General features: G+C 41.6%; 1 long non-coding RNA gene across 1 annotated transcript in view; it reads left to right on the forward strand.

Moving 5' to 3' along the window:
• Positions 1-427: 427 nt before the first annotated feature.
• The window catches only part of LOC102148711 (uncharacterized), a 67136-nt gene continuing 50907 nt past the window's right edge, over positions 428-16656 (forward strand). Inside the window, exons 1-2 of the long non-coding RNA XR_011428940.1 lie at positions 428-729; positions 1964-2161. This is a non-coding gene — a long non-coding RNA (uncharacterized lncRNA). The remainder of the gene's footprint in view (positions 730-1963; positions 2162-16656) is intronic.

Below are 16656 nucleotides of genomic sequence, written 5' to 3' on the forward strand. Positions count from 1 at the left end.
CGCTGCCCCGCCTTCAGACCCCGGCACCGGCGGTCCCCTGAGCCGCAGACGCGCTGCAGCAAGCTCTTGCACGCCTTTACGCTTTCATCTCTGGTGACATACTTTCATAACGTTGTCCGTTTTTTCAGTGCAAACGCTTCCCCGGAGCAGCCCTGCTCACTATAATCCATTATCCAGGATAAAAGCCATGTACACTAACATATAATTATAAACACATACATATATATGTAAATGTTCAATAAGAGGCCGGTAAGCGTTTAACATTTCAAAATACAAAGTGAAGTCTCACATTAACTCAAATACAAGGTAATTAGCTTTCCTTTAGCTTAGGTTAGCTAAATCAGTCTCTAAGACAAAAAACAAAACCGGAAGTCCATTCACACTTGACCGGGTCTCGGTCAGCTGTCCTTTACCCGCTCCCGGCGGTGTTCTCACGACGTCTGCAGGAAGGGGCGGAAGTTACTCAGTGACACCGTGCGTGATCGTTAGAATAACGCGCGTGGACTCTTCAAAGGACTGCTAAGTCTTGCTAAATATATCTCATGGAAACTCAAGATTTAGTTGCTGTCAGACCTTGAGGTTCAATTCTAAAAAGGCACATATTCAAAGACAAGGGGAGTTTCTTTCTGGCTTAGAAACCTCCTGTCTCCGGCTCTGAAACCATTTTAGCAGCGAGATGACTCTGCAAGTTGGAACCAAATAAAAGGGAGGTGACTCATTCCGCTGTGAGTAAGTATTTCCTTTTAAGCTATGAAGAAAGACAATTTCAGCACTTACATAAAATTGTGATACTTTTCCTTCCCAGATTAGGTGATTTTTTTTCTGCCAAGTTAGACAATGTCCAAAAGCAAACTAAATAGCTTAACTCCATTAAATCTTGAAAAATACTGCAACAAAATCACATCGATGGGATATTGTCAGAGTCCCCAGATTCTGGGCTTAGGGATGCGATTTAATGTCTTTATTAATGTGTGTGTATAAGAATCATAATGATGATAATTTATTATGTTCTCTAATATTATGTTTTTGTCATACAATAAGTGGTTAATGTTTAAAATAATAAATGTCTTCACACCTTGCTGCAAAACATGGTGAGAATCCACCTTAGTCCAGAGCAACACATTGAAGGACAGCCAGAGTTGCTCTTCCCAATGCGCCATGCATATTAAAACCATACATCTTCAATCACTGAAATGTGTAAAGCCAATTACTGCATTTGTAAGCCTGGAAAAATTAGGAACAGTGACCTCATGTAATAACAAGAATGAAAAAGCATTTATGAACAGGTTTTCCAGACCAGAATTTTAAGCAGTCACGTTCCTCAGGCAGCATTAATGCTGTGGCCATGGATTTTCCAGAGAACATTTCACTTCACCGTCATTGATAACTTAGTTCAGCCTCTTTCTATTATTTGTACTTAAATATATAAAGAAATCTTTTCCCATTCTTCTTTCTTTGGATTTTCTCTTCAACACCCACACAAATCCATGAGTCATAAATGAGCCTATGAGGATGAATGGTCCCCATCACACAGGAACACTCTTTAGCTATGCATGTGAATTTAGATATTACAGTTGTCAAGTAAGTTCAAACTGCAAATGAAACAATGTCTATGTGAATTATCTTCACCAAAAACAAATTATGAAATTGGCCATTGTCTTTATGTTCTAATATAACGAAACAGATTTTATATACAAACACAGCCTTTTCTGAATTCTCACATACCTGCTGTGAAATATGTTTACCTCTGTGAGGCGGGATTTGGGAACCCAGCTTCTTGTCTCAGCTCTCTGCTTCCTGATTGGATGATTTAACTATGACCCTCCATGAGGCAGACGTCATGTGTGTCTGCCTGCCCCACAGAGTTGCTAAGAGGGTGGAATGTGATAAATCTTGTAGTTGTGTTTTGTGTACTGTAATGTGCCATCATAATTTTAGGATGTGTTTGTTACTGTTTCTTCAGCTAAATTAATTGTATAGCAGAAGAATGATGAGGCAGTGCAATGAACTGACAGTCAGACTATGAATTTGTCTGCTGCTGCAAACGTATTTAATGCTAAACGTAGTCCCCAAGGATTTGATAATGAATATGATCCTGTGATACCAAAAGGCATAATTGATCACCGTATGTCAAGTCCAATTCAAGCTGTGTGATACTGCGGTGAGTAAGTAGCAAATGTCCACTACGGAGAGAGCCATTGCTCTTGCAGCTGAACTCTATTTACTACACCCAAGGGTGAGCTGCCCCTGCAAACTCCATCTCAATGATTCTGCATCTTACAAAATCTTACAGATGTTACGCCATTGATCTTCATAATAATATCTCTGTTTTAGAGGTGGGGAAATTGAAGTCTTCAAATAACTTTCTTATTAAACTATGTATTAAAATTTGGTCATTATTATTTTATTTGGACAAAAGTTGTTAGAGTATTTGAATTGTATTTTTGTGTCTGTGTGAGGAAGATTAGCCCTGAGCTAACATCTGTTGCCGATCTTCCTCTACTTTTTTGTGTGTGGGATGCTGCCACAGCGTGGCTTGATGAGTGGTGTGCAGGTTCGTGCCCAGGATCCGAAGTAGAGTGCACGAATCCAACCATAATGACACTGGGCTGGCCACAAATTGTTTTCTTTTTCTAACTTATTAACTGAAATATGGTTTACCAAACATAGGGGTAAAGGTGTAAAACATAAAAAATTTTTGCAAAGGATAATAACGTATGTGGTAAACATTTCAACAATATTAAAGAATATGTACCAGAAAGCTAGCGACCCTGCCAGGGCAAACCCCCAGATACCCAGTTCCCTTCCCGACAAGAATGCACTTGTACCAATCTGGCGTGTCTACACTCAGATGCTTAAGTGTGTGCAGCATTTATGCGTATATTCTTTTAGAAACAGAATACAAAGGGCAGCGTAAGAAGCATGCTGGTTCACATCTATTTTTACTTAACAACATACCTTGGAGGTAGTTCCACACCAGTTCCTATAGATTTTGCTCCATATTTTTAATAACATAGTAATTCATTCCCTGTTCGGATGTATAATAATTTATTTAACCAGTTCCCTATTTATGAACAATATTTTGCTGCTACCAACAAGACTGAAATCCTTGTATATACATCCACCTGCATAACATTTTAAAAGGAAAGAATGAATTGATACTCACAGCTTTCATGAACTATAAATACATTATAAGTAAAATAGAAAGAAAAGATTATCCATAAATATTTTTAAGATTGGAAAAAGCCTCTAAATTGCTTTCTAGCCAAATAAGAAACCAAGAGTGAATGCTATAGTTTGGATAAATTTGACTCTATGCTGGTTAACACTTGGCTATCCCAGCTGACCACGCAAAAGTAAATGATTCGGGGCTGGCCCCGTGGACGAGTGGTTGAGTTCGTGCGCTCTGCTGCAGACGGCCCAGTGTTTCGTCAGTTCGAATCCTGGGCGCGGACACGGCATCGCTCGTCAGACCACATTGAGGCAGCGTCCCACATGCCACAACTAGAAGGACCCACAACAAAGAATCTACAACTATGTACTGGGGGGCTTTGGGGAGAAAAAGGAAAAAAATAAAATCTTAAAAAAAAGAAGTAAATGATGCTGCAGTCAACTTCAAATGAAACGCTCGTGTTTAGACAGTAGTAAAGTTCCCATAAAAAGTAAACAAGCCAAAGTCATTTCAGCAAGCAGAGGGGAAGTCTGTAAGAAGATGACAGTCAGCTTTGCTAAATGAAAAGAATTGGGGGATTTTGCTGTTTGTGCTTGCTTTTGGGGCTCTTCCGTGGCAAGTCTTGGGACATCATATAATTTTACAAAGATGATGTCAGGCGTGTCATTTTCTCTGAAGTGGCTCAAACACTGGCAGGAATGTGGAGTTAAATCTGGCAACCTGAGATTTGCAGGAGACTCTTGCATTGTTTTAAAACAACTTTGCTGAGATATAATTTGTATACCACAAAATCCACCCATTTTAAGTGTTCTTTTAATGCCCTTTAGTAAATTTAGTGAGCTGTGTGCTCATCACCACAAGTCAGTTTTAGGCCATTCTCAGCATCTCAGTGAGACCTCTTGTGCCTGCTTCAAGTTCATTCCCACCCTACCCCAGCCCCAGGCAGCCAGGAGCCTGCTTCCTGTCTCTAGAGATTTTTCTGTTCTAGACATTTAATATAGATGGAATCATACCCGTTGTCTTTTGTGACTGGCTTCTTTCACTGAACATAATGTTTTTGAGGTTCTGTCACGTTGTAGCATTATCAGTATTTTGGTTCCTTTTTATTGTTGAACGGTATTCTATTGTATAAATGGACATACGCATTTTGTTGATCCGTGGTTCTTGCACTGTGAAGGGAAGACTAATAGAGTTTGCCTATGGAGGAATCTGGTCTTCATTCACAAAGATAGCATATCTCAGCATCTCTGTTTTCAGGCTGTCCCATTTGCTAGTGGAAAGAAAGAGTTCAGAAAACCTGGGTTGGGGAAGTAGAGTCAGAATAATTTTTATTCTTGTTTTCAAACTGCCTGTCCATTCATTGAAGTCTCAGCTGGGAATGTTGGCAAGGGCCTTCCTCTATAAAGGGCCCACTGAAGACTGAGAAGAAAATATATTTTTCTAGTTTTTAAAAACTGAAGTTTTGTATCTATAATAAGGCATCAAAATTATTGGAACAATGTTGTCTTAAAATATGATAGCCAACTATTTTACCAACTCTTTGGATCACCTCTTTCTCTACCTTACTTTATTAATCTATTTATTCCCTCTTCCTCCTTTGGCTGAACAAGAGTAATGGACTCAGCTCGGAGTGAGAGCAAAAAGGAAGCAAGGGAGGTTAATTAGAAAAAGCAGAGAGGTGAGGTTTGTGCTGTGGATAGAATGAGAATTGAAATGAGGTGTGGGCTGGGCTTCTCCATTTTGTGGGCTGGCACTGAGGTTGGAGTTGAGAAAGGTGGATCTTATGCTTGATCTTGTCACTCAATCACCTTGAGGAATTTGCATAATGATTTCGCATCTTAATTTTTGCCTTTGTGAAACAAACATTGGCCATCCCAGAGGCCATGGTGGCTTCCTGGCTTCCAGGGGAGGAGGACACAGTCCTGCAAATGAGATTGGCAGGGGAGGGGCCGCCTTCCCAGTGTTCCCATTCTCCTCACATGTCAGGTCCATGGCAACAGAATGGAGAAGGGACAATGCCAAGTGCCAATAAGACTGAGACCCTCCAGGGCATTGTCACAACATTCAAATTTACTCTGAACCACTCTCCAAGATCCAGGGGAAGCCAGGCTGACTGATGTCGCCCTCATCTATGGCTTCATGCGTGGCCTCAGTTTCCGTTGCATTTTCTACGTGGTTCACCTACTGTCAGTCTTTCTTCTTTGGTAGATACACTGTTTATTTAGCTTTTCAGGAAGAGATATATTTTGCCTAAAAATAAATTGTACTCATTATTATTCTGGCTGATTCCAGGATGACCCTCTTTGCTAGTGGACACAAGACATTCTGGGTTCTGGTCCTGCTGGATCTTACCAGCAGCTTCCTCTTCTGAAAAATATGTTTCCCAGAGCTTTCGGAAGGAGCAGACGCGAAATGTGGTGTAAGTGGTTGTGAGAGACTCTGAAATTTGTGGATCACTGTGAAAACCTCAGCTATTCTAGTGATTATTTATCTTGTCTCTGTTACTTTTATGGCCGGGAAGGTTCTGAGGCCTGATGCGAACAAAGTGAAGTTCTCGAAAGCTGAGTTGACTTACCGCCTCTTCCTTTCCACAGCCAAACCAGTGTGATTTCACAGTGATGCTAATTCCTTTCATCGGCGTAACGGCCAAGTTTCCTACCATGGACAGGGTCAGGGGATGCATGTTTGTGTGGATTTCCTGGGAACGAGGCAGCCGCTCACAGACGCGGGATGAGAGCCTGCATGAGGCTGCTTGTTTCTGACTGGCCTCGCCTCTTCTGCCTACTTAAACAATATATTGTTTTCTTCTGATATGAGAAGTGAATAAGTGCTTGTAAATAATTCAAACAATCCAGAAATGTATAATTTAGTAATTCAAAAGTCATCTGTTATTTCTTCCTCATAACTACTGTTAAGGGTTTGTGGATTATTTCTCTAATGTTTTTTTTATGCACATACTAAATATGCATTAGTTTTCAAGGGTAGGACCAATTTAGACACACAGTTTTGCATCTTGCTTTTTCGTTTTACGTATGAGAGTTTTTTCTTATCTTGTTGAAAGCTGTCCTGTAGTGCATGGATGTGCCACACTTTAATTAGACCCGTACGGAAAGATATTTGGGTGGTTTCTAATATTTCAATATTATAAAAAGTGCTGAAGTAAATATTTTTGTTCATATTTCTTTGTAGGCTTGTGGAAGTGTTTTGGTTGGATACGTTCCTGGCATTTCTGTATACTCTTGAATAATGGCAAATTTTTAACCATAAATAAAACAAAGTAGGTTGAATTTTATTATTACAGTAACAACTGGGGAGTGAAGGAAATTTGGTCAAACTGAAGCATGTCAATAAAATGTGTAGGTGATTTTTCACGCTTCTTGCTGGCTTCCACAGTTATGGAGAACATAACAATTCCTAACTCTACTGGCTTAAGTTTTGGATTCCTTGTTAATAAGGGAAATGGATCTAAGACAAAAGGTGGATCTGGTATGGGGCCAGCCCAGTCGTGTAGTGGTTAGGTTCATGTGCTCTGCTTCAGTGGCCCGGGGTTTGACCTACCACTGCTCATCAAGCCACGCTGGAGGCATCCCCCATAAAATACAGGAAGATTGGCATAGATGTTAGCCCAGTGACAATATTCCTCAAGCAAAAAGAGGAAAATTGGCAAGAGATGTTAGCTCAGGGCCAATCTTCTTCACCAAAAAAAAAAAAAAAAAGGGAGATGGATCTGGTCTTAGACCTGATGTGATTTTATTCACTATTAGGGAGTCAGTGTGGCACAGAAGATGAGAAGCAAGGCTCTGTGGCCAGCCTGCCTCATCTCACATCCCAGCTCTGCTGCTTGTTTACCTTAGGATTCTCATTTATGAAGAGGCAATGATAATTCCTACTTCGTAAGATGAAGTAGGCATTCAGTGAGTTAATACCTTCTAAGACTTCAAACAGTGCTGATCACATCAGAAGTATATGTGGTCTTGTCTATGATTAGTACCAGAAGTAGCTCACCATTTATTGAGTACATATTCTGTTCCAAGCACAGAGCAGGCACGTCATGTGTATTGCCTACTTTAATCCACACAACACTCTACAATACTCTAGGTATTACCATCTCTACTTTGCAGAGGAGAAAATCGAGACTGAGTTTAAATAAGCTGCTAGGCTCTCTCCACCATTCGGGGGAGGAGATGAAAGTACTCTCTGTGTAAGGTGTGGTCAGGACATCCAGGGCTTGTAGACGAAAGTGGCAAGAAGAGGATTCCACGCTAAACTTTCCAGAGCCAGCCAATGACATATGCAGAGAGAGGAGCAGAAAACCACGTTCTTCCTCCCGTAGCTGCCGATTAAGAGTGCTATCAACAAACTTTAGCCCCAGATATTTATAAGAAAGCCCCATTTGTGTATGATGTTGGCTGTTGTGAAAATAAGAGTTTTGTGAAGTGACGGTGCAAGCTGTAGGCTTCATCGCTCCTGCTTTTGCTCCCGTTGTTTCCTCAGGCTGGAGTGATGTCCTTTCTCCCTCGAAATCCTTTGCTTCTCCTTCTGGTCTTTGAAGGTCCAGCAGGTGCCACCTGCTCTGGGAATCTTCGCCACTGAGAATGTGCTGCTTCTTCCTCCAAGTTCTTGCTCTTCCATGAAGTCACAGCGCTTGCGGTGGTGTCTGCTCGGTAGGGAGTGCTTCAGTCATCCGTCTCCTCTCTTTCGACTTGATTACTTTGAGGAAAAAGTCCATTGCTTACCTTCTTTTTCACTCGACACATCATTCTTAAGCCTCAGTTATGTGCTAGTCCTTTTGTGCATTAGATCCTGTCCCCTTCGGTATGTTCAAAGACGTTGCTCTTGCAGTTGTCTTTTTTTCTGTCCCACACCATTGATTCCCCTCTCTGTGCGGGAGCACTGCCATCAACACCCAAGCATGCCGTAGTTTCTCTCATGTTAAAAGAAAGTGCTTCCCTCAAATCAAGCTTGCCTCTAGCTGTAGCCCCATCTGTCTGCTCCCCTTTGCGGAAATGCTCCTCAGAAGGGGCGCCCGTACCGACATCTCCCTTCTTCACCTCCCAGCCCCTCTTTAATCCACTCCAATCTCATTAGTCTTTCCTCCCCATCACCTCCTGAAACCACTCTAGTCCAGGTCACCAATGACTCCCTCTTGGTCAGTTCTTCACCCTCGTCTTCCATGACTTCCTAGCCACATTGGACACAGCTGACTATTTCTTCCCTTTTGAAAGAATTCTCTGAATTTTTACAAACCCATCTGTTTTCTTACCAGAAAGTTCCACGTCATATCTTTCCATCATAGCTCCCTGCCCTCCCACAGTCCATCACTCATTCGTCTTCATCATCTCTGGTCCTAGGACACAGTGTCTGGTAGGAGGAAGACGGTACGAATTTATATGAAGTTACTTCATACAGACATGAGAAATATGCATGCAGGTGCATTTGAAAAAGCAGGTGGATTAGCCAGAAATTATTTAAAATTGTTCTATCTAGGCTTTAGTGGCAACTGGAGTGGAAGGAAAGGGACGGGAGCTTTGCTCTGTAGTTGTAACTCTTGAACTTCCTAAATGTTTTACATATGCAAAAAATAAACTTAGGACTACAATAAACAATCCTAAAGATTAAATAAAAAGGAAACTGTATTGATAACTTTGGAAAGAAAAGATAAACTCAAATAGTTTGTGAAGGTGGCACTGTGAGCGCATATTCTTGCTGGGGCGCAGTCTAAGAACGAAAAGAATGGCAAAGAAAGTTTGGACTTTACAAAGGGTTTGTGGTTGCTAGTGGTATTGGCGCCATAATTCTGAAACAATTTTGTGTGTGTTATGGAATAGATCAAATTAATGCACACGTTAATGTTTTTATGAGCCAGAGTTTTCACTATGGCTAAAGAGAGAGATGCAAACATGGAATAGGGGGAAAGCCAGGGAGAGCTGTGTTAGATTTGAATGGGAGATATGGAATAAACCTGTGTGTGTGTTTTCCTGGTGTTTATACTGAAAAGACCAAGAAACAGGGACACACATCTGTAGACAAGAGCCCAGACCTTAGTTTCTGAATACCACTCCCCACCAAAAAGAAACAGTGTTCCTTGGGAAAATGGCTGACTCCATGCCTGGGCAGAGAAAATACAAGGTAAGCCTGGAAAAATCTATTGTGTCGGAAAGTAAGAAAATGCTCAAAGACTAATGGGGTCATGTCAAAAAGCACAGCTTGAAGGGGGTCCCACAAGCCAAATCTGACAATATTTGCATCAAAAAGAATAATGACCACAGTGGGTGATAACATATTGAATACAAAAATGTATGAGAGTATGATGATAATAAATAAATAAGAAAGATAAAGGGGAAAAAGAAAGGAAAGCTTTTCTTTACAGTAGAATGCCAGTTAAGAAGTTAAAACATTCGAATTATAAAATCATTTTGCAACCTCTGATTTAATAATTGTGTGAAAGGGTTTTGGGAAACAGAATATTCACATGGTCTCACAGTATCGCCACAGATTACTTAGTAATTTCAAAGGGGAAAAGTATCTTTACAAAGGAGAGATCTGGCCGTCAGCCTTAACCAAATCATCCAACTTTGTACCACGAATAGTGAACGACCAGCATTATGGTCTCCCTGGTGTGACGCAACAAGAGGTACACAATGTTACCTACGGAGTGTTCTTGCCAAAAACATTTAATCAGAATGTAATCATAAGGAAGCAATCAGACTAATTCAGAACATGAGACCTTCTACAAGACAACTGGACTTGTAAAGAAAATCAATGTCATAAAAAGCAAAACTAGGGTAGGGAGACATTCTAAAATAAAAGAGACTAAAGAAATACGGCAGTTAAAGAGACTACTGCAAAAATCTTTTTGGAGACAATTTGGGAAGTTTGAATATGGACTGTATATTAGATATATTATTGAATTAAAATTAATTTTGGGGCGTAATGGGGAAATGGGGAGTTATTGTTTAATGGATATAGAGTTTCAGCTTTGCAAGATGAAGAAGTTCTGGAGCTCTGTTGTGCAACCATGTGCATATACTCAATTGACATTGAGGTGTGATAATGTTCCTTTGGTCACATAGGAAAACGTCACAGATAAGGAGGTGCGTGTCCAAGTGTTTCGGAATGAAATGTAATGCGAAGTGCAACTGACTTTCAAGTGGTTCAGCAGAAAAAAAAAGTATGTGTTTTTGTGTTGAAAGAAAGATGAGTAAGAAGCAAAATGTTAACAAATGTTGAATCTGGATAATGGGTATACAGATGTTCATTATTCTGTTCTGTCCACTTTTCAATACATTTGAAAACTGTCCATTTAAAAATGCGGAAAAAACCCACAATTACTCCAAACTGCATCGTGTTTCAATTTTCATTTCTTTCATGAATGAGGTTGAATATTTTTCTTCATGTTGACTTACTAATTCCCATTTTAATTATGCAGCTAGTCCGATAAGCTCTTTGCTCTTCAATAGGGTCTTCATTGTTTCTTACCTACTTCCATAAGCTGTTGGTAGATGTAGTTATTCGAATCCCAAGACCTATTGCTGCCGATGTCTGCTTCCCAGACCGTTTTCCTGTAGTATCGAAGAGCCTGGGTCTAGTCTGGGTCCTCTTCTCTGTGCATTCCTTCCAAGTGATGTTACTTAATCTCAAAGCTTATTGCATTTAAATATTATTTAAAAATTGATATTTGTTAACTGTAATTTGTATGTAGCCCTCTAATTTAATAGATAATTAATGAGAATAACTTTTCACAATAATATGAAAAATAATTTTGATGAAAATATATTCAAATGTTGACTGCTTTAAATATAGTTACATTTTATTATTTAATCCATTAAATCTTTGCTATTGATGGAACATAAATTCTGTGAACTCTTAAATATAAAACATAATTAGTGATTTTGCTGAAATGAAGGCACAAATAAATTTTATGGAATAAACATATAATATTTTGTGAACTACTTAGCTCTTTATTTTATTCATCCAAATATCGCTGGCGTGTTCGTAGACTATCCAGACTTATGCAATACTAATGAAATTCAGTTATCTTTGAATTTTTGACAATTTTCAGTCATACTAAAACCATAGCTTTCACATTTTTAAAATTTTTGCCCTTATGGCATTTTATTTGTTAAGTAGATAAAATATATTTTATTTTATAGTTTGCCATCTTTAAATATAAATTCCAATGGTTTAGATAGTGATATATGGGCCTCTACTGTAATACTGATCCACACTCCAACATTGTTAGGGGCTGACCTGGGTGGGAACACTTGCTATTCCATTGACTTCAGGAGAACAAATAGTAAAGAGCATTAGCCCAGAGGGACAATGATTTACTTAAGGTTAAATCTATGTATGTTCTGTTTCTTGTTATAATAAATTAGAATTTTTGTCTTTCATGTTTTCCGAGAACGTTAAGAAGATCTTTAAGGTATTCAACTATTAACTACAAAAGGCTTTTGTGAACCTCCTAGCAATATAACCTTTAACCATGAGCCTATGATGACCACAAATCTTGTCAAATATGTTTGTGAAGGAAGATGGTATTTATTGGAATATATTTGTTACAGAATATTGAGTTGCTCACTCGGGTTGTATAAGAACTCACTCCTGTGGTGCCATTACCTGAAGAAGAGAACACAGGAGGAGGAGGAGGTCTGGGGAAGGAGGAGTGGTTAAGGTGAAATACATTCGTTTTGTACTTTTGGAGTTTTAGGACATATGAAAGTCCAACAGGACATATGAAAGTGGTTGCCTATCTTGAGCTTATGAGGGGAGTCTAAGCTGGCGATGTAGATTTAGGACTCGTCTGCATTCAAGAGGTAAAGACTAGGGGTTTGTGCAGGGAGAGACTAGACAGCCTAGGGTGAAAAGAGGAGAGGTCCCAGGCTGGAGCCCTGAGGGCAAGACCAAGAGGTAAGGAATGGGGAGGAGGAGAGGAGCCAACAAACGAGGCCAAGAAAGCAGCCAGAGAAGGAGAAAGAAGCCTGGGAGTGGGGTGCTGCAGCAGAGGAGTTTCAAGAGAGAGAGTGATCCATCATCTCAGCTGTCAACATGTGTCGAAAAGAGAACGAGGACTGAAAATAAATCACTGCATTTGCTAAGCGGGAGGGAACAGGAGACTGGAAGCAGGTGACAGCACAGGAGGCTGACATCTTGAACCATGAGATCCCATAATTCGTAGCCTGCTTATGATCCCATGGAAACAGGATTGACCAAAGCAGAGCGGGGAGAGTCACCGCTGAGTGAGGGCAGACCCATTGCCGCATGCTCCACGGTTATGTGTCAAATTCCAGGGTTCACACTATACCTGCTTCAGATCCTCAGAGATGGGAGAAGGCAGTCCAGAAAAGCTTGAGATTGGTTTTGAGTTGGCTTTGAAAGAGTGGCAGGGTTTGATAAAATCTTGGCTCCCATTTATAAATGTGGGAACATCTTGGAACCCAGCTGCCCTGAAAAAGCATACTCTTGTTAACTAATAAGCACTTCTTTTTAAATTTTAAAATTTTTTTATTTTTCCTTTTTCTCCCCAAAGCCCCCCAGTACATAGTTGCATATTCTAGTTGTGGGTCCTTCTAGTTGTGGCATGTGGGACCCCGCCTCAACATGGCCTGGTGAGCAGTGCCATGTCTGTGCCTAGAATTCAAACCGGCGAAACCCTGGGCCGCCGCAGTGGAGCGCAAAGACTTAACCGCTCGGCCAGGGGGCCGACCCTTAATAAGCACTTTTTTTGTCCTAGGAACCTCAAGAATATGAAAATTTGGGTGAAGAAATTTGGAAAAATCCAATTTATTCTTTCCCATGAAGTCCTGTAATATCAGTCAGATAATTCCAGCTAAGAGTTTTGATACTGAATGATGGATTCTGCTCGCGCAGCAGCGCTGACAGGCAGGGTCTGTCATTGCTCCCATGAGATAAAGTATATGAGGGTGCCTCAGGAAGGCCGTGAAGACCATGGTAAGTTATCCCTGTTTAAATTCTAATGACTATGTGTGGAATTGTGTCCCCCCAAATTCATATGTTGAAGCTTTAACTCTCAATGTGACTATACATGGAGACGGGGCTTTTAGGAGGTAATTAGGATTAAATGAGGTCCTAAGGATAGGGTCCTAATCCAATAACATTGGTGGCCTTATAAGAAGAGGAAGAGAGCTCTCTTTCTCTCTCCACGTGCACATGCTGAGCGCACAGAGAGGGCAGCCTTCTGCAAGTCAGGAAGAGAGCGCTCACCAGAACCCAACCATGCCCCATCCTGATCGCAGACTTCCAGCTCCCAGCGAAAATGAATTTCTGTTATTTCAACCACCCAGTCTGTGGTGTTTTGTCATGGTGGCCCCAGCCGACTGAGACACTAATGAAAGGAAAAGCAGCAGCCATCTTGTTATTCTGTTAATAGCTTTCATTCTGCCGTAATATTCGACCAAACATCTGAGCAACGGGCCTCTTGCAAGCTTATATCTCTTCCCCACTGTGGCATGGAAAATTTCCTCACACTACAACTCAACTTAAATTTTAACTTGCCAATTAAGAACATCATCATCTCTTCCATTTAAAATAAGCCCCTTTGGAAGACCCTGTCTCCTTCAGATAAATGCATGAGCTTTCTGATTACCTCCTGTTTTAAAATGTACTTGGGATTTGTTTTAATCAGGTATGCTAAGGTTATAGACATGGAGACAACTGCCTTCAGAGAAGAATTTATTACTTACAATTCCCAAGAGGAGGGGGCACATCACACCACACTGGGCCGCATGGGGAAAGCTCCAGGGTCTTCAGGAGGCAGAAGGAGTGAGAGGAAAGCATGGGCCAGAGCCCTTACTGTGGTTTTCATGGGAAAAAATGGGTGAGGTGAGGTATATATATATATATATATATATATATATATATGGTGAGATATATGTATCTCCTGTTGGTTCTGTTTCTCTAGAGAACCCTGACTAATAAGTAACAGACCTCCCCTCCTCCCTCGCCATGACTCCTCTCCAAGATGATATCTGGGAATATTGGAGGCTTAATTGACTTTGTGGTAGAATAAGGGGAGAAGATGACTCTAGGTTCACAAGTATCCTCTGCATCCTTGATGGTCTTTGTTGCTGGTTGTCTGCTTGGGACAGGCTCTAAGCTGATGCATGCAGAGGAGAAACTGAACTCATTGGGTCTTCTGGGCCATCGTGTTAGCACATGCTTGAAGCCTCTGGCTCAGCCGTTTGTCTCCATTGTGAAGTCCCCAAACTTCATAACCCAATCTTAGGCTCTGCCAGAGATTCTGGAAAATCTCTAAGCTCTGCGTCAACCAGGTGTGCTATGTAGAAATGACCAAGAATGAGAATATGTTGGCTTGATGTCCCAGAATATTGTTCACCTTTTGGGTCCTTTCCCCTTCAGCTGCGAGTGTGTTGAAGGGTGGGGGCACACAGTCAAAATGGGGGAGCTGGGCTTCAGCCTCATGAGGCCTGAATGACTTGTTGCCTCAGTTTGCAAAAGGCGGGTACTTACATGGATATTAATTGTGAAAAAGCATTGTCTGAAGTCTCTGGAGAGATGAATGTCTAATAGAATGAGCAGACACATTACCTGAGATAGTTCTTAATGGAGCAAGGTATTCATTTGGTCCATTTGGAGTACTTAAAGGCAAAATGAAATTATAACCAGAGCATGTTGACTGGCCCCTCCCCAAATCACACCTCAGGCAGGGATCATGCTTATTCTGGAAGATCCCAATTTGCTGAGGTCCCCTGTTTCAGTAGAAAGCAGAAAAGGATGTGGTAGCAGCATATAAGAACCTCATCTTAGAAGGTTTGGGTTTAAATCTCTGATAGAGAAGGAAAAATATTTATTGTTCCTGTAGCTGTAACTGACTTTAAAAAGAAATAAATGGAAAGAGAGTGATTTGTCTTCTGTTTATAGTTTGTGTGATGGACATCTGTTTTTGGTTACCCACTCAGCCCCATTTCCTCTTCTGGTAGCATCACCTTTGTTTCCTCTTGGCTTGTTCACTCTCCACTGAGTGCGTCCTCAGACAGACAGGTGACAAGGTGCCCTGTTCTCCCCCGCCAAGGATTGGGGTGGGGGACAGTGGGTCAGGCAGACTGTCCGATATCCATGCTGTGAAAAATGCAGCAGGAAAAGAGAGGGAGAGTACAGGGGTGGGAGCACAATTTAAAATAAGGTGATCAAGAATGGCCTCATTGAGACTGAAGATTTGCCTGAGACTCTCTCAAGATAAACCCTGCTCCACCCACCCACGGTCTTCCCCATTCAGTTGACAGCATCTCCATCCTTTCAGTTGTGTGGGCAAACAGCAAAGAAACACACACAAATGACCAGCGACATGGACTAATCCCTCTCATTCATTCACACCCCATATCCAGTTGGTCATCATATCCTGTTTACATTTGAACTACATCCAGAATCAGACCATTCTTCAGCATCCACACAGCTACCAGAATGACCTAAGCCACCACCATCTCTTGCCTGGACGATTACAGTAGCCTCCTTGAGGGTTTCCCTGCTCCTGTCCTTGCTCCCTGTAGTCTATTCTCAACACCACAGCCAGAGTAACTTCTACAGGTATAAGTCAGTTGATGTCACTCCTTTCTCAAAATCTTTCAATGGCTCCCCATCACACTCAGAGAGAAGGCAGTCTTTACCATGGCCAACAAAACCCTAAATGACCTGGTTAGCTACTCACTTCCGTAATATCTTTGTCATGTTCCCCTTTGCTCATTCTGCTCAGTTTCATTTACTCTCATGCCTTGGGGCTGTTGCACGTGCTATTCCTAGTTTCTGGGATATTCTTCCTCAAGATATTATGTGACTCACCCTCTAAACTCCCTGAAGTCTTGTGTGTTTTCTGCAGACTCATTCAGCTGTGTGGGCACAGGTAGAATAGGCAGAGTTGAGTTGAGATTGGCCATGGAATTTAAACTAGGTAAAGAGAGAAGTGAGGGGAAGAGGAGGCTGAGGGACAATTAAAGGATGATAGAATAGATGGATTATCAGTCCAGAAGAGGTGCCAGAAAGCAGGAAAATGGAAAGATGGGGGATGGTGTCAGAGAGCAGATGAGGCAGGGCCTGTAGTTGTTGGTAATGATGTGACTGGAATATGACTCTGGACGTGAGCAGCCAGGGTAGGGTGGAGGGCAGATCATTGGATGAGAAGAAAGAAAAAGAAGGGCCAGGGCTTTGGGAGGATTATCTGAGTAGATATGGAAATCCCTGAGAAAAGGCAGGAGCAGGGTTGGGGAGAGTGACAGTGAGCCAGGAGCTGTAATCTTCAAGGTCTGAGGGAGTGCCCCAGAGTTGGTAGATGACTGCAACAAGGAGAGGCGTGGCCGGTCCCTCCAGATGCCCTGGGATTCAAAGAGGCAGGAGGGTGCAGATGGTGAGGAGGGAGGGAGGCAAGAGGAATCCCCTCCCCAGGGCCAGGGGTGTTTGGCCTGTGAGAGGGGAGTGGCTGCCACTAAAATGGGCTACAGGGGAGCAGTGTC

The sequence above is a fragment of the Equus caballus genome, chromosome 19, assembly GCF_041296265.1.
Source record: "Equus caballus isolate H_3958 breed thoroughbred chromosome 19, TB-T2T, whole genome shotgun sequence".
In the NCBI taxonomy this organism is placed as follows: Eukaryota; Metazoa; Chordata; class Mammalia; order Perissodactyla; family Equidae; genus Equus; species Equus caballus.